The sequence below is a fragment of the Silene latifolia genome, chromosome 9 (genome assembly GCF_048544455.1).
Source record: "Silene latifolia isolate original U9 population chromosome 9, ASM4854445v1, whole genome shotgun sequence".
Classification (NCBI taxonomy): Eukaryota; Viridiplantae; Streptophyta; class Magnoliopsida; order Caryophyllales; family Caryophyllaceae; genus Silene; species Silene latifolia.
In genome coordinates this window covers 160,050,169-160,069,889 of record NC_133534.1, presented here as the reverse complement: position 1 = coordinate 160,069,889, position 19,721 = coordinate 160,050,169, and the positions used below count along the sequence as shown (strand labels likewise).

The following is a 19,721-nucleotide window of genomic DNA, read 5'->3' as shown; positions in this document are numbered from 1 at the left end:
GTGCCACAACCGAAGTTCAAGGGACCAATGGAGTTGGTTTCCGAATATGTAATAGATTAATAGTTTTTCTATTTTAGGAAAGGCCATACTAGGATTTATTTATCTTTATGCTTGCATTTTATTTTATGTCACATGCATCGCTAAATCGCCATAACTAAACATGCATTGTCTCATCGAGTTTATCGACCGTGTCAAATATAATTATCGTAGTTCACCGCTTTAGTTCACTTAAAACGTGATAGATAATAATTTGACATGACCCCTCGCTAAAACAATTAATTGAGACATAGCCTTACCAAAGAGTAGAAACCATGAAAACCTATTTCGTGAGGGAGTGCACTCGGCCACACCGGGGTACAAACCTTGTTACGTAGGGGAAGTGGGTGATAAATGTCTATCCACCGAATTCATGTTGATGAGGGTTTCATCGGCCACACCGTGCCCAAGTTAATGTGGGTTTGGATCATGGACACATTTATTCGAAATTTGGATTGAACTCAACAAAAGTTTTTCGATAAGGGTTTTATCGGCCACACCGTCCCCTTGTTGAATGTGTTTTGGGCTATAGATAAATGTTAATGTAATATTATCGACCAAGAATTCTAGAAGTAGAATCGATTAAAGCGTTAATCCACCGAGTTATATTGATAAGGGTTTCATCGGCCACACCGTGCCCAAGTTAATATGAATTTGGGTCTTGGAATCATTTATTCTAGTTGGGTAGAGGTCACTAGAAAAATGCATATAACTTGTTCAAGTCATACCTTTTACGAGTATTATTAAAACGACATTTGTTTTACTCCTTATATTTTGTTTTGTAGACCACTTCTTATTCATAACAAATGGCAACACCAACTCTTAATGCTACACCACTCGCTACTTCATCTTGGCTCCGATCCTTCATGGATCGATGTAAACTTGAAAAGAATGGGTCAAATTTCTCCGAGTGGGATGCCCAACTCAATTTAGCCGCCGAGGGTGACGACACGCTTCGTTACCTTACCGAGGCCTCTCCACCCGAGCCCTCCACTAGGTCCACCGCGGCCACTAGGGAAGCCTATGAGGCTTACCAAAAGGAGTCCGCCGCAATGAAAAATGTCTTAATATTTGCGATGGAGGCGGAACTCCAAAGGAGAGCCTTCAAAATGGGCAATGCTAATGAGATTTACTCCAAACTTGTGACCATGTTTTCACAAACTCCGCGGATCGTCCAATATGAGGCGGCCGCGGCATTCTTTGATCTCGACTTCAAAGAGGGCCAAAAGGTTAGCCCTCATGTGCTCAAACTCATGGAGCTAGTCGAGACCTTGAAAATTCAAAAGGTTGAAATCCCCAAAGAACTCATCGTAGATAGGATTCTACACTCCTTGTCCAAAGTCAAGGCATATGTGCAATTCCGGGTGAATTTCAATATGCAAGACAAGGATGTGTCTCTTGAGGAGTTGCACAAGTTACTTGTGCAAGCCGAGAGGGACATGGGGTTAAATGTGAACCCTCCCAAGGATGTGCTTAACATAAGCACAAAGAGTAAGGGGAAGTTCAAGAAGAATGGGAGAAAGGGCAAGAAGCAAGCTCCCACATTCACCAAAGCTAAGTCTTGTGAAGCTAGCACCTCCAAAGTCAAGAAGGGTCCTCTTGATAAGTGCCATTATTGTAATGGCATGGGACATTGGAAAAGAAATTGTTCCAAGTACCTTGGTGATATCAAAGCTGGAAAGATCACTCCAGTAGGTAAATGACTAACCTTCTTTTATGTTTCTAAATTCAACTATGGTATTATGATGCAAAGTTGTGATAATGTATCTCCCTTTTTATTGTAAATAGGGCCTCCACCAAGCAAAGACAAGGGAAAAGAAAAACAAGCATAAGAAACCATGGAGAAGCTAAGGATAGCTTTTGTGGCGCTTTGTTTTTCATTGTCTTATTTTAAGTTATGTTTTGAATTTTTAGAACTTTAAGTTTCCGTGTTCGACATGGAAAGGTTTTTTGGATAATGGTTTGTATTTTGGATGATGGTGACTTGGTTTGCAACCCAAGTCACCCGTTTTATCATTTATCCTTTATGTTCTAAAATTTCATCTTTAAATGCTTGCGTTTTGAAACATAAGATTATTCACTTAAAGGTGATCTAATAGACAATTATAGTGACGGGTTTCATTATATGTCCACATGCTTAAGGCTTGTGTATGATCATTTATAAAGTGATTTTGAGTCTATGAACTCTCTTAAAGGTATATCAATCACCAAGTACACATATAAAATCAATAACAATTAGTCTACCTATGAGGTAGTTCTCCTTATAATTCAACATCATTTATTTGTGTCTCATATGCTATCTTTGAATGTTTAGTGTATTTATTCTAAAGATAGAGTGGGAGAAAAATGAGGACACACACAAGGCAAGATAAAATTGTGTACTTGTGTATATGAAGATCTACACAAAAGAGAATGATTTGAATAAAGGTATATTTTGGATAATGAGTATACCAAATATATGAGATCGATGGTCTCAAGTTAGTTCTATTTGACTAAAGAGACCAAATGTAGTAATCATAAGAGAATTTTCTCAAGATAACTACACGAGGAGACCAAAAGAAAGTTTTGGATAAAAATGACTAATGTAAAGTCTTAACAAGTTTTGACTAAGTTCTATATGATAAATTTTGACCAAATAGTTTCAATCATGAGTTTTACTTAAGAGCCTAAATGAATCAAAGTAACATACTTGTTATGATCAAGATTAAGTTGCAAAGATTGATATTCCGATATCTTCAATAGCCAACGTTTTAACCATACAAATGTCATTGCTTAACATCCCTATGAAATGGTTAAATCTCCTTCCAAAAGGGTATTTGCGAGGGACGTATTCTAAATATTATTTGTATTTGAATAATGACATTGCTACACATCATTATGACATGAGTGTGTTAGAGATTCAAAATCTCTTTCCGTAAGGTTGAGATAAGACCACTTCAAAATAGGCATTTTGAAAGGATATGATAGGAACATATATGGTTTTATCCTAGTAACTTGGCAGAGCAATTTATATTTATATTCTTGACAAATTTCGATTGAGAAGTCAATTTCAAAATATGTTGAATTGAGTGGGAGTTAGGAAATTCTCATGTGAAGACATGGAATTTAGTGGGAGCTATCATCCTTGAATGTATAAAACTCATTACTCATTAAAGAATGACGAGCCAATACCTTCTTTAATAAAGAAGCTTTTGAGTTTTCAATTCTGGATGAAAATGGACAATGATGAATCCAATTACATCATGGGATCTTGGATTAGTATTAAAGAGATACACATCGTATCAACATATACATAGGTTATTCATATGAATGAAAATGGGATTACCATTAGCAGTCATGGTAGTTCATTGAACCTGAGAACGGTTGATCTTATGATTATTAGTGACTAATGTTTCCGCCATTAGAATAATCATGTACATGTCCAATAATGAATCATATGCATAAGAGCATGATGAATGATTTGTGAGCCATAATAGAAACGTCATGAATTCTCGAGTAGAATCCGATGAGCGATTTCAGTGATTGACGGAATGTTCCATTGTGTGTTAAGAGGTTGCACATATTGTAGAAAATCCGAGCACATATGAGGATTTATGAGAATCCCAATTCTTTCAAGCCTAGAAAGAGAAATGAGAAGTTTTTGGAAAGATGCTTGGTTGAATAAGAGGTTATTCATAAACAATCTTTCCTAGTAAAAGCTAGGACTTATGAGAAGTGCTAAGCTAAATAATCTTGTCAATTGTTACAAGATTCTACAAAACATATACCTAGTGCATTGTGTGTGGATGAATACTTGCTCAGTACAAGTTGTATTATTCATCGCAAATTCGTTCGTTATGAGATGATCGGTAAGAAAGTTCCTTCAAGTTAAAGAACCAAAACCAAGGTCGAGAACCTTGATGTGTACTTGGTAAGATTCATGCTATGAGAGAGAACATGAATGTGAAGGAAAATGCAAGTGTAAGAAGTTTGAACACATGGACACATGAGATGTTAAACTTCTATTGCGATCGATAAGTGTTTACACTTATGATAAACATCACAAGGTTGTAATTTGATATTGACTACCCGAGTGTGATGTCGACATTTGTCGTTTGAGTTATTATTAACTCACTTTGTACATTGTTATATCCAAACGGGTTGTAGAGACAATTGAACCCCGTTAAAGTGAACATGGATTAACATTGTTTTTGCCCATAGTTACTTGTATGAGGTGACGTCTCGAAGTGACTAGAGTGTGATGCGATTGATGGCAAGTTCAAGTGCCATAGAGTCATGTGAGATGACTAGTCGATCACATAGGCAGACTGTTAGGAACATTTTGTCGGGCCTTATGACCGCTTATAGAGTTCTGGCAAATTTATGTAGCCTGGTCGTGGCGAGAGCTACTATAGTATTCAAAATGAGTCGATTCTTTTGACTAAAGGCTATTCACCTAAGATGGCACAGTTTCAGATTAACTTTGATTTATGTTACTACGACCTTCGTAAATGGGGTCAAATGGGCATATTTTGGGTTATGATGGCTGTGGCTAGTCGAAGGGAATGAGTGCAATAGGAATTGTCCACCCCTAGTCAGGGTTATAACAATATCTCGGGGCCACTCGAGGAGTAATGAATTGGAAATGCGTGGCCACGCTCGGAAGGTATCCAGAGTGGATAAATCCGGTCAATCGGTATATTCTCCGGATCGAGGAAACCACTCTCGATATGATCACTTGCAAGTACGACCTGAAAGACACCTTGCATTGAGTGGGAGATAGTAATAGGGCAAGAGAATTGGTGACGCACACTTGTCGAGGACAAGTGGGAGATTGTTGGAATATGTGTCCTCCGACAATAATGCGATCACGACTGTTGATCATGATGATCACATGTTTAAGTCTCATTAAAATGAATACAATTGGGAAGTAATATTGTTACTGTCAACTGGTCAACATATATCGGTAATGATTGGCTGACTAGAGTTTGACATTACTGTCGTATGACGGTGGTGATCAGTTGACCCCCTAGGTCATACCTAAAGGGCAATACTCTTAATTGATTATTTAATTAATCGTATAATGTTACGAGTTAATTAATCTACTTGAAAATTGACGGACGATTTTGGAAGTAAAATTTACGTATCATATTAAAATGTGATTAAATAAGATACGGTCTGAGTAATTAAATTGTATAATTACTCGGATGAAATAAATTGTTTAATGTAACAATTAAATTTGAATGAATTGTTATAAATACAATCTGTTGTGATTTATAAATGGTAAAATATTTTGGCACAAGTAATTATGAAATTACTAAGTCGATTTTTGTATGTGACGTATTTTTATTAATACGTTGATTTTTAATATGTTAAAAATACATAACAAATATATGTGACATATGACATGTAACATATAGACAATTGACAAAAATAATATGGTTTCCATATTACCAAATGGACCGAAATATAGGAAGAGGTTTAAGCTAATTAATTGTTTAATTAGTAGCCAAACATAATGATTGTTTTGCTTTAGTAGCCATGCAAGCCTATGGTGCATTGTGAAGACAAATAAATCCATGCATTGGCTCCCCTTTTCTTCTCCTCTTACACGGTTTAGAGAAGCAAAAAATCATCATTGTTTTTCTCATAATTTTACCCAATAATATACAAAATGTTGTAGATTATTATTCATTCTATTCCATCATCAAAAATATAGAGATTTCTAGTGAGATAAAATCCTCTCTTCCTCTCTCATAAAACCGAAATATATAAGAGTTTTATATTTATTTTTGGTTCAATTTTTACCTTGATTAATATTATACTAGTATTGTAATATTAATTAAAATTAAGAGAAGCCTTGGGTATAATACATAGGGAGAGATCTTACACTTAGATCTTTATTCTTCCATTGGAAAAGCTCAAGAACAAGAAGAGAAAGGTGATCTCTCTTGTGCCCTAATAGCCGAAATCTACTATGTAAGGACATGATTTCTCCTCTATTTATATTATTGTTTGCATGCATAAGATCCGTTTTAATTTTATGACAAATTAGTTTAGACATATATGAGTATGTTAATTTGTATATGAATCTACATTTCCTTCAATTTATCGACCAAGAATTCTAACGGTAGAATTAGCTAAAAGGTTAGCTTATCAATTTACAGATAATTGAGTCTTGGGATCATTTATATAATTTTTGAGGAAAGTCAATTGTATAAATGTTTTGAGTCTTCGCGTTACGACATTAGATCATTAGACTTAAATTAAAATCGATGCACATGCTTATTATTTATTCTTCTTTTCGCAGTGTAGAACACGTTTATTTTACTGTTACAACAAAATGTCTGGAAATAACGCAATCCAAATGCCTAGTGCCACACTTGGACGCGAGTCCTGGCTGAAAATATTCATGGACCAAATGAATCAGTTCACACGTCTGAAAAACGACGGGTCTAACTTTTATGGATCGGGAGGCAAAGACTACAGAATGCTGCCATTGCTGACGGTAAGCTCAAGTACTTAACTGAGCCAATACCGGTAAACCCAGGCCCCAATGCGGGAGTTAACGAGTCACTTTCTTATAGTGATTTCGTTATGGAAGCGGGTGCGATAAAGAACGTACTCATCTTTGCAATGGAAACCAATTTGTAGAGACGCTTCATTGCCCAAGGTGCGAACAAGATTTTCACCACACTCACTAACGAGTTCTCAAAAGAACCGAGGATCGTTACTTATGAGCATACATGTCGCTTCTTTGATGCGAAACTCCAAAAGGGCCAACCGGTTAGCCCACACATTCTTAACATGATTGAGAATGTCGAGAAGTTGGAGGCAGTTGATTGCAAAATCAGTTAGAGCATTGTCATTGACCGAATGCTTCATTCTCTTCATGATGGTTTTGCCCTTTTCAGGGCGAACTACTACATGAATGACTTGAAAAAGAGTCCTCATGAGCTACACTCCCTTCTCGTACAGACCGAGAAGGATATGAAATTGAGTGGGAGCATGAAGCAGGATGTTCTCACAATTTCCAACAAGGGTAAAGGTAAGGGCAAAGCTCCAGGCGACCTAACTGTAGGTAAGCCAAAATTCAAGAAGCCAGGAAACGGTAAGAGTGGGCCCGGTGAGACTAGTAGCTCACAGGGCAAGGCAAAGAGCAAGGGCGGTGACATTGAGTGCCACCATTGTCACAAGTCTGGACATTAGAGGAAGAACTGTCACGTCTACCGTGAGGACATCAAAGCAGGCCGCGTCGTTCTTGGTGGTATGCCATCTTATATTCATATGATTGAGATTAACCATGCAAGTTTCGGAACTTGGGTACTTGATACTGGTTGTGGTTCTCATCTGTGTAATCATTTGCAGGGCCTAAAGAATATCATACCTCTCGAAGAACGTGATGTGGACCTGCTAGTCGGGAATGGAGCACGAGTTGCTGCTGTCTCGAAGGGAACATATGTAATCCAACTCCCTAGTGGTTTTGAGTTATTTTTAAATAACTGTTACTATGTACCCAGTTTGTCTAAGAACATTATTCTGTTTCCGTACTTGCTAAAGACGGTTTTGCATTTTCAATAAAGGATAATAGCTGTATTTTCTCTTCCAATGAAATGATTTATGGCAAAGCAGTTTCCATGAATGGAATTTACATCTTAGATCAAACGACGGAAGTATTACACATGAATAATAAGAAATTAACGGTTGGTGACAAAGATCAAACCTATCAATAGCATTGTTAAATGGGACACATAAATGAGAAACGCGTAAAGAAACTCGTCGATAATGGGACTATTCCCGCATTCGATTTTTCTACATATGGCACGTGTGAATCATGTCTCATTGGATCGAATTTCCTTCAAAGGTGTTGGAATGCACGCTAGTGACCTATTAGGACTCATACATACTGATATTTGTGGACCTATGTCAATTACCGATAGAGATGGCCATAGACATTTTATCACTTTAACGGACGATTTGAGTAGATACGGGTATGCCTACTTAATGAAGCATAAAAGTGAGTCCTTTGAGAAATTCAAGAAATACCAGAACAGGGTTGAAAACCAACTGGGTAGAAAGGTTAAAGCACTCCGTTCAGATCGGAGTGGCGAATATCTTTCAAATAAGTTTGATCAACACTTTAAAGACTGTGGAATAGTTTTGCAGTTAACTCCACCTGGAACACCTCAAGTGAATGGTGTGTCCGAACGGAGAAATCGAACCTTACTTGATATGGTTCGATCCATGATGAGTCACACGGTAGTGCTTGATTCATTATGGGGTTTTGCTCTTTTGTCAGCTGCTCTTATACTTAACCGAAGTCCGACTAAAGTTATCGACAAGACTCCATATGAAATGTTGAAGGGAACGGTCCCTAACTTGTCCTTTATTCGGGTTTGGGGCTGCGAGGCTTATGTCAAGTGGAGAAACGAGGATAAGCTCGGCCCGCTATCAGTCAAGACATACTTTATAGGTTATCCCAAAGGAACATTTGGTCATTACTTCTATTCGCCTACCGAACATCGAGTTTTTGTTGCGGCTAGTGCGACGTTCTTAGAAAAAGAATTTCTCGAGAACAAGACGAGTAATAGAACCTTCGAGCTGTCGGAGATTCCAGAACCAACAACAGAGGAACAGATAGAGAAAGTTGTTCCTCCAACTGATGATACGGTTAATATTCCTCAGGAACCTATGAGGTCGGGTAGAGTCTCTCATCCTCCGGACAGATACATTGGTATGGTCGAGGAGAATGACGTTTTACTCCTAGAGAGTAATGAACCCGTTACATATAAAGGTGATATGGCCTGTTCCGACTCAAAGCTATGGCTCGAATCCATGCAATCCGAGATGGAATCCATGTATGAGAATGACGTATGGGATCTAGTTGATTTACCTAATAAGGTAAAACCTCTACAGTGCAAATGACTTTACAAAATAAAGCGTTCTATAGACGCGCAACCAGATACCTATAAGGCACGACTAGTGGCAAAAGGTTTCACTCAAGTGCACGGATTGCATTATGATGAGATTTTTGCACCTGTAGTCATAGGCCATATAAGCTAGGACCAAAGGTTATTTCGTCATCTCTTTACCCCCTTTTGTTTATGAAATTTAATTTATGACATGCTTTCATCATGATAAATTCGTTATAGTCCTTAAATTTAAAGGGATGCATACAGATAAATCTCACAGTATCGCCATTTTGGCAAGCCCCACCTTGCCTTGCAAGAAGGCATCCTACCTCATGTTTGTCTTGTTGTGAGTTGAAGGGGCGGAGTGAGACCCGCTAATTGTCTCACATCGGCTATATTAGTAGGTTAGTTTAAATAAGGGTACTAGTTTTTGTCACCTCTTTACTCGGGACGAGCAAATGTTCGGTTTGAAGATGTTTGATGTGACTCATATTTGAGCACATTTAGTCCCTGAATTTACCTCGTTCCCATGCTTTATAGTGCATAATTGGGTCATTTACTATCTTTAGTTTCCCATTTTGCATATTCTTTGAGGTTTTGTCCCGTTTGGTAGGAAAGGAGTGCTAACCTTGCATTTACATGGCGAAATAGAGCTAAATTGATCGCATCTAATGACCAAGCATCAAAGAGAAGACATTACTAGAAGGCCTAAGTAGATAATAAAGTAATTTGGGTAATGATGAAAGGATCCTTGCATCCTCAACACGATCCTTGCGGATTGTTGAGTAGTAAAAAGAAGAGAAGCTGTCTGTCCCAGGATCCGAGCGAAATGCCACCAATCCGGGCGTCTCCCAACACCACAATCCGGGCGTGTTATGCCCAAGACGAGCGTCCCACAGCAGCTCAAGCCGAGCGTCTCCTCTATGATCCGCTCGGATCACAAGTCAGAACCAACCGTGCAGCAACTCAAGACGCGCGGGACGAGCATATTGACGCGGGACTAGCAAGACGGATATATGCTTATTTCCTCCGACAAGAGCATTTCCTCAATTTTTCTTAAGGGTCTTAATAGTCATTTAAGCCCTTAGTAACCGTAACTTATGTACCTAATCTTTAGTATAAATACCCCATTGTACTACCTAGATTAGCATTATCTCTTAATCAATCTTGAAACCAATTCTTAATCAATTCTTAGTGTTTCTTAATTAGATCTTAATCATCTCAAATTTATTGTAATACAATTCATCAGTATTTATCACATCTTAATTTCTCTATTGTTCTTCATTTATTTTGGGTAATTAGAAGATTATTTGGGTTTTATTGGGAGATTGACAACCTTCCATCAATCATCAAGTACTTCTATTATTCTTTGCATTATTATTTTGGAATCTATATAGGTATAATTCCCTTAATCATGTATTAATTATTGTTAATCTTTCTTACTTGTTCATCATGGTTTGCCTTGTTAATATGATTGGCAACCTTGTTAGCATGTTAAACTTGATAATGGGTGAGTAGTTTCCTTTGCTCGGGTTAATGGGGAATTAGGGGAAACCAACATGGGGAATGATTCATGCTTAATCTAATATGTTTTCATAATTTATTTGCTTGCTTGTTATGATTTCAACTTATGCACATGTTATGTTTGATGAAATGCGAGCCTATGAATCGTTGCATTTTTTTATCCATCACCTATCTGTTTAATGAGGCTTGTAAGCTTATACACTTTGATAGGAAGGATTTAGTCGACTTGCAGGTGTTGTACAATCTAATTGATTCGGCTCCGGGATCCAAACCTTCCTAGGGATTGTAAGCTTATACACCACTTGATCCCATCACAACAATAATTGCTTACTTATAATTTGAGAATATGTTTGTATGATCAACTCCCATGAATCCCCTATGAAACCATGACACCCTAATGCTTTTAATCAATTGTTTACATCTCCATTTTATTTACCTTGCATTTATTTTCATTGTTGATTAGTTTTAGTTGATCTCCTACCTCAACCCTAAATTGTGACACCCTAAGATACGACCATTTGCAATTGAAAATCCTACATCAATACCCGTCCCTTGGGATCCGACCTTTACTTGCCTCTTTACTGAGAGTAGTTTGTAAAGTTATAAATATTGTTTTGGTTGGTAGCTTTTGACGAAGAAGTTTATACCACGCACCATTGCTTTGTTTCACTTTCACTTCTTTACTTTTCATTGTTAAGTAGTTTAGTTTGATACCTCAATCTCGACCCAATTGGCTAGCATAGACGATAAAGTTTTAAACCGAATCAAAAATGGCGCCGTTGTAGAGGACGGTGTTCAATTGAATTGTTGTCATTTGTTGTTTTTAGTTGTGTCTTTCTTAGCCTTGGGGAAGTCAAACTCCTCAAAGGTAATTTTAATTGTTTTCTACTTGTTTGTTTTTTGCATGACTAGGAGATCACAAGGTAGACCTTTGCCTATTGATCCCGAAATTGAAAGAACCGTGACCAACACTAGAAGAACCGTTAGAGGGGCTTCAACAAGTTTGGGTATTGGAAAACATGTGGACATTTGTGTTGTCCAATCGGATAGTGTTGAGTTTACCAACCATTTTGCAAGAGAAGGAGAGGAGAACCCAATTCAAAACTAGCCACAAATCAACCCACAATTCCTAAATTTTCATCTCATTCGGTACCAGCCGAGGAGAAACTACCAAATGGTACTCAAACACCACCTCACTTAACTGGTAATTTCATTGCCAAATACGCATTCATACAATTAGTTGAGAGAAGTCAAATTGGAGGGATGCCTAGTGAAGATCCTCATCTACACATGGAGATTTTTTGTGACTATTGTGATGCAATCTCTCAAACCGGGGTAACCCAAGACCAAATTCGATGGGTGTTATTTCCGTTTTCCTTGATCGGAACCGCAAAGTAATGGTTAAAGAGCCTAGACAAGGCTACCCTTGGAATTGATTCATGGAAGAAGTTAGCACTTGCTTTCTACAAGATGTTCTATCCTTCAGAGAAGACTAACATGTTGAGAGCCCAAATCACCGGGTTCAAACAAATAGATGAAGAGTTTGTATATGAGGCTTGGGAGAGATTCAAGGATACATGTCGCTCTTGTCCTCACCATGGACTAAGCCATTGGTTCCTCGTCCAACAGTTTTGGAATGGCTTATATGAAGACTCGCGAAATGTGCTTAATATGGGCTCTAATGGGAGATTCACCGAGGTTGATGACAACCAAACATGGGCTAAAATTGAAGAAATGGCGGTTTATAATTCCCAATATAGTAGGCCAAGAAAAGCCACTAGGGGAGGGAAGCATGAGGTGGACTTCATCACACAATTGGGTGCTCAACTAAGTGCTCATATTGACACCATAATTTTGAAGTTTGAGAAGGCCATGGCCAAGCTTGATGAGGCTTCCCAATCACCCAAACAACATATCAATGATGTGGTGGCAACATCTCCAATCCCAAATGGAGTGTGTGAGAGTTGTGGAACCTTGGGACATGATCAACACGAATGTAGGGAAACAAATGAACAAGTAAATGATTTCCAAGCATACAAGAATAGCACCCCTTATTTCAACTACTACAATGACAATACCAAATTCCATCCAAACCTCTCATACAAGAGCCAAAATGTCCAAAACCCTCAACCCACAGACACACCACCTCTAATGAGAAATCCTACTCAAAGACCATACTACAATCAACCCAATGACTAAGCTTTTGATGTTCAAAAAGCGGTCCTCCAAATGTAAAAGAGCCAACAAGATTTCTTTGCTCAAATGGAAAGGGATAGCCAAGCCAAAGACACTACCATCAACAATATCCTTGCTCAAACACAAATATTGGAGACTCAATTGTCTCAATTGGCCTCTTCTAGTTCCCAAAGACAAAAAGGACAATTACCTCCTCAAGGTAATCCTCCTACAAGATATGAGACCATCAATGCCATCCACATGAGGAGTGGTACAAGATATGAGGGACCAAAGATGACAATGGAAGAGAATATTGTTGAGGAAAATGTCAAGCAAAGTGATGTGATTGAACCATTGAGGAGAAATCCTAAGGTGGCAGAGACAACTACCAATGACTCATAAAAGAAGGGAAATGAAGAGAAGGCCAAGGAAATTGAAAAAGAGCCTATTGTGATTAGACATCCATTCCCAAGTCGCCAAGCCAAGCCCAAGCTTGATGAGCAACTTGGAAAGTTCATGGAGATTGTGAAGAACTTAGAGGTTTGTATACCATTCACGGAGCTAATGTAATACCCGTACTTTCGGTAGTTGGTAAATAATTGGTAAATAATTATTCTACTAAAGTCATACAATATAATAAGTGGTTTTATATACTTGGCGTAGCTTTTAATTGAAGAACAAGGGCGCTAATAATAATAATAATAATTAAGTGAGATAGTCAACTAATAATAATAATAATAATAATTAATTACGAAAGCTAGTCAACTACTACTATTAACCGTATTGTCCATTATGTAAGAAAAAAAGAAAAAATAAAAAAACCTGGCATATTTTACGATTCCCCTTGTTATATCCATATATAAGGCGTATCCTAGACTACTTCCGTTTTCTCTCAAATTCTACCGCCCTCATTGCCTTGCTTATTGACCGACATAGTCAAGTACCCTAGGCACCGCGTTGCTTCTCTTGTCCACGCAACACCACTCCTTCTTCTCGCAAATCACGTCAACCCGTCAAGGTAATACTATCGCTAGTTTTTGATTCCGATTTTGATATTGGTATTAATGGATATCGTAGAATGAAATTAAGGATATTGATAATTGATAATTGTTGAATAAAAATTCCTATAGTAAAAGAAAACCCATTTTTAGTTTAATATACATGTGATAGCTTAGTTTTAATTCGGGTTTTGAACTCGGGATTGGATGAGTCTTTAATGTTTCACTCGGGTATGTTAGGGGGTGTTTGGGATGGGTTTTTAGAGTCGTTTGTGGGTGGTTCTCGGGCGGCCATTAGTGGCAAAAACGAGCAGTACATGTTCTATTTTGAGCGATTTCGATGGGGTTTTGGCGAGACCGTATGTCTCTTATAACTCGAGTTAATGTACACCCTATGCACCATGGTTAGTTTGTTGACAGGGATCGCTTTAGTGATAGTTTCGGGTTGTTAAGGTCGTTGCAGTGACACGGATGTTACCATATTTAAGACCTGTGTCGAGGCATTGTTACAGTGTTTGGGCAGGTCAGGTCGGTCGTGGTCATGTATGTGTGTGTGTGTGCGACCGTGAGCAGTCGGGGGTGAGCGTCAGGTGGTGAATGTGTCAGGTAGGTCGTGTATATGGTGAGAATGTAATTGAGCAGAGGTTGATTGTGCATCGGGAAAATTTGGATGCGTGACTTCGGGGTTCTATATGTGTGATATTTTAATGGTTGGTGATGATGTATGGGTCTTTTATAGGAAATGATGTAGTGGGTTCTTAGGATTCATACTAATTAGATATCATTTAATCATTGGGTGACAACATTTATGGGGGTAATTAAGACCATGACTCTTAAGTAATTTAGTTAAGTTAGGGTTAATGAATAATTAGTTAGTAATTTTGTGAATTAATTATATTGTTTAGGTGGTGATTTTTGAGAAGAGCCTTTTGATTGTGCTAGCTTGAATTGTTGAAGGTTTTGCGAAAAGGTGGGAAACTACTCAATCTCGTCTTATTTCTGTATTTCTAGAAGATGGATTAAATGTATGTTGTGGTGAAGTGGTGAAGGATGAGTTTAATCACATTACGCGATCTTTTATTATCTTGCTGGATTTTCTGTCTTATGCCATTATTCTATATCATGTTGGTTTGGCTATTATGTGGGTTGTCATTATTATCGATTGTTGTTGGAGTTGGGAGATGAGTTTTGTGTGTAACCAGACTGTGTGTCTGAGGCGGGATTGTGTATCCAGTATAAACAGACTGTGTGTCGATTTGACTGTGTGTCCTAGAGTATGACTGTGTGTCTAGAAGTGGAATATGACTATGTGTCTAGAAGTGGTTGTGTGCCTTGTGGCTGTGTGTCGTGGGGTGATGTGAACGAAATTGTGGTGTTAGAATTTATTTGTGTATCAGTGATATTGCAGGTTGCTTTATTCTTATTCATTGTTTAGTTTCCTACTCAACCTCGTGGTTCACCGTGTATTCGTGAACACCTGTGATGAACCATAATGGGGAGCAGATTTTACAAGTACTTGAGTTAGCTGACTTGGGAGCTTAAGGGGATGCGTGAGGATTCGACCAGTCTACCTAGAAGTGTAAGCATTTAGTTTTATTAATCACTTCATTTATTTCCGCTGCGAGTTGTATTTAATTTTGTATTAAGTTTTAGTTTGGTAAAGTTGTAATAAACATGTAATCGCTAAATTTTATTTAAAGTACTTTGGTTGTTGTACTTTGCTATTCACTACTTCGGAAACCGAGATGGTAACGATTCTATTTATTTGGGAATGTCTTTCTAAAGGCTCCTAAATAAATGGGGGTGTTACAATGTGGTATCAGAGCGAATGATCCTCGGACCTAACAAATGAACAATAATGAACTTAGGATGTGTCTAAATAAAATGAACCCCGGGTAAAAACTGTTAGGAGCCCCTTTTAGTGCGGTTAAGAAGCTAGCCTTAATTCGTACCATGGCCCTCTAAGTTTTGAACCGGACACCTTGGGAAGGATAACGAGAAGGGCAATTAAAAAGGAAAAGAATTGTATTTAAATATGGGTCTATGGATGCTTTATGTTAAAAGTTTTCTAACCTTGTTGCGGGAAGCGGATTGACGTAAGTATAACGTGTGAATGTAAAAAGTGGCCTATGGTCGTGTGATATATGGTTGTTGTGTGCATTATCACAATCTGCTTAGTATATGAATCATCTTAATTAAGGATATATTGATTTGAATTGAAATTATATGTATTAATAGAGATATGTTAGTTTAATTCATTGGATGCTACGATTTGTTGGATGTATATAAAGTATGCAAGTAGATAATAATTCATGTCTAAAGAAATGGGGATTGTGTTGCCCCGAAACAATGTGTAGCTATTTATGTTTAGCACTAGTCCTTTTGTTTACGTAAGTAGGTTACGGAGACGTAACCTATCTTTTTAGGGGGATAGAATGTGATACTACTAAAGTTTTGAGTTGCTATAACTTTGCTTGTGTGAGTTTTATGCGATTGCTTTATCTATGCTTTTCTATGTTATACAATTAAGTAACTTGTACGATTGCCTTCATGATATGAGTTAGTAGTGATAGCATTTTTATAGGCATGTATGGTGTCAATTTTGAGTAGTATAGGTGTACTTCGGGACGAAGTTCTTTTTAAGGAGGGAAGAATGTAATACCCGTACTTTCGGTACTTGGTAAATAATTGGTAAATAATTATTCTAGTGAAGTCATACAATATAATAAGTGATTTTATATACTTGGCGTAGCATTTAATTGAAAAGCAAGGGCGCTAATAATAATAATTAAGTGAGCTAGTCAACTAATAATAATAATAATAATAATAATAATAATAATAATAATAATAATAATAATAATAATAATAATAATAATAATAATAATAATAATAATAATAATAATAATAATAATAATAATAATAATAATAATAATAACAATAATAATAACAATAATAATAACAATAATAATAATAATAATAATAATAATAATAATAATAATAATAATAATAATAATAATAATAATAATAATAATAATTAAGAAAGCTAGTCAACTACTACTATTAACCGTATTGTCCATTGTGTAAGAAAAAAATAAAAATTAAAAAAAACCTCACATATTTTACGATTCCCCTTGTTATATCCATATAAAAGGCGTACCCTAGACTACTTCCGTTTTCTCTCGAATTCTACTGCCCTCATTGCCTTGCTTATTGTCCGACATAGTCAAGTACCCTAGGTATCGTGTTGCTTCTGTTGTCCACGCAACACCACTCTTTCTTCTCGCAAATCACGTCAACCCGTCAAGGTAATACAATCGCTAGTTTTCGATTCCGATTTTGATATTGGTATTAATGGATCTCGTAGCATGAAATTAAGGATATTGATAATTGATAATTGTTCAATAGAAATTCCTATAGTAAAAGAAAACCCCTGTTTAGTTTAATATACATGGGATAGCTTAGTTTTAATTCGGGTTTTGAACTCGGGTTTGGATGGGTCTTTAATGTTTCACTCGAGTATGTTAGGGGGTCTTTGGGACGGGTTTTTAGAGTCGTTTGTGGGTGGTTCTCGGGCAGCCATGAGTGGGAAAAGCGAGCTGTACATGTTCTATTTTGAGCGATTTCGATGGGGTTTTGGCGAGACCGTATGTGTCTTATAGCTCGAGTCAATGTATGCCCTACGCACCATGGGTTAGTTTGTTGACAGGGATCGCTTTAGTGATAGTTTCGGGTTGTTACAGTCGTTGGGGTGACGCGTATGTTACCATATTTAAGACGTGTGTCGAGGCATTGTTACAGTGTTTGGGCAGGTCTGGTCGGTCGTGGTCATGTGTGTGTGTGCTTGCAACCGTGAGCAGTCAGGGGTGAGCGTCAGGTGGTGACTGTGCCAGATAGGTCGTGGAAATGGTGAGAATGTAATTGAGCAGAAGTTGATTGTGCATCGAGAAAATTTGGATGCGTGACTTCGGGGTTCTATATGTGTGTGGTATTTTAATGGCTGGGGATGATGCATGGGTCTTTCATATTCATAGGAAACGATGTAGTCGGTTCTTAGGATGCATACTAATTAGATATCATCTCATCATTGGGTAACTACATTTATGGGGGTAATTAAGACCATGACTCTTAAGTAATTTAGTTAAGTTAGTGTTAATGAATAATTAGTTAGTAATTATGTGAATTAATTATATTGTTTAGGTGGTGATTTTGGAGAAGAGCATTTTGATTGTGCTAGCTTGAATTGTTGAAGGTTTTGCGAAAAGGTAGGAAACTACTCAATTTCGTCTTATTTCTGTATTTCTAGAAGATGGATTAAATGTATGTTGTGGTGAAGGATGAGTTTAACTGTTTACAGCGATCTTTTATTATCTTGCTGGATTTTCTGTCTTATGCCATTATTCTATATCATGTTGGTTTGGCTATCATGTTGGTTGTCATTATTATCGATTGTTGTTGGATTTGGGAGATGAGTTTTGTGTGTAACCAGACTGTGTGTCTGAGGCGGGATTGTGTGTCCAGTATAAACATACTGTGTGTATGAGGCGGGACTGTGTGTCCATTTGACTGTGTGTCCTAGAGTATGACTGTGTGTCTAGAAGTGGTTGTGTGCCTTGTGGCTGTGTGTCGTGGGGTGAAGTGAACGAAATTGTGGTGTTAGAATTTATTTGTGTATCAGTGATATTGCATGTTGCTTTATTCTTATTCATTGTTTAGTTTCCTACTCAACCTCGTGGTTCACCGTGTATTCGTGAACACCTGTGATGAACCATAATAGGGAGCAGATTTGACAAATACTTGAGTTAGCTGACTTGGGAGCTTAAGGGGATGCGTGAGGATTCGGCCAGTCTACCTAGAAGTCTAGCCATTTAGTTTTATTAATCACTTCATTTATTTCCGCTGCGAGTTGTATTTAATTTTGTATTAAGTTTTAGTTTGGTAAAGTTGTAATAAACATGTAATCGGTAAATTTTATTTAAAGTACTTTGGTTGTTGTACTTTGCTATTCACTACTTCGGGAAACTGAGATGGTAACAATTCTATTTATTTGGGAATGTCTTTCTAAAGGCTCCTAAATAAATGGGGGTGTTACAAAGTGGTATCAGAGCGAACGATCCTCGGACCTAACAAATGAACAATAATGAACTTAGGATGTGTCTAAATAAAATGAACCTCGGGTAAAAACTGTTAGGAGCCCCTTTTAGTGCGGTTAAGAAGCTAGCCTTAATTCGTACCATGGCCCTCTAAGTTTTGAACCGGACACCTTGGGAAGGATAACGAGAAGGGCAATTAAAAAGGAAAAGAATTGTATTTAAATATGGGTCTATGGATGCTTTATGTTAAAAGTTTTCTAACCTTGTAGCGGGAAGCAGATTGACGTAAGTATAACGTGTGAATGTAAAAAGTGGCGTATGGTCGTGTGATATATGGTTGTTGTGTGCATTATCACAATCTGCTTAGTATATGAATCATTTTAATTAAGGATATATTGGTTTGAATTGAAATTATATGTATTAATAGAGATATGTTAGTTTAATTCATTGGATGCTATGATTGGTTGGATGTATATAAAGTATGCAAGTAGATAATAATTCATGTCTAGAGATATGGGGATTGTGTTGCCCCGAAACAATGTGTAGTTATTTATGTTTAGCACTAGTCCTTTTGTTTACGTAAGTAGGTTACGGAGACGTAACCTATCTTTTTAGGGGGATAGATTGTGATACTACGAAAGTTTTGAGTTGCTATAACTTTGCTTGTGTGAGTTTTATGCGATTGCTTTATCTGTGCTTTTTTATGTTATACAATTAAGTAACGTGTACGATTGCCTTCATGATATGAGTTAGTAGTGATAGCATTTTTATAGGCATGTATGGTGTCAATTTTGAGTAGTATAGGTGTACTTCGGGACGAAGTTCTTTTTAAGGAGGGAAGAATGTAATACCCGTACTTTCGGTACTTGGTAAATAATTGGTAAATAATTATTCTAGTGAAGTCATACAATATAATAAGTGGTTTTATATACTTGGCGTAGCATTTAATTGAAAAGCAAGGGCGCTAATAATAATAATAATTAAGTAAGCTAGTCAACTAATAATAA

General features: G+C 37.2%; 1 non-coding gene across 1 annotated transcript; it reads right to left on the bottom strand.

The window, feature by feature from the left end:
- Nucleotides 1-11,948: 11,948 nt before the first annotated feature.
- LOC141603522 (small nucleolar RNA R71) lies at nt 11,949-12,055 on the bottom strand. Its single transcript, XR_012525393.1, has one exon. It is a non-coding gene; the product is annotated as a small nucleolar RNA R71 (small nucleolar RNA).
- Between the last annotated feature and the right edge of the window lie 7,666 nt (nt 12,056-19,721).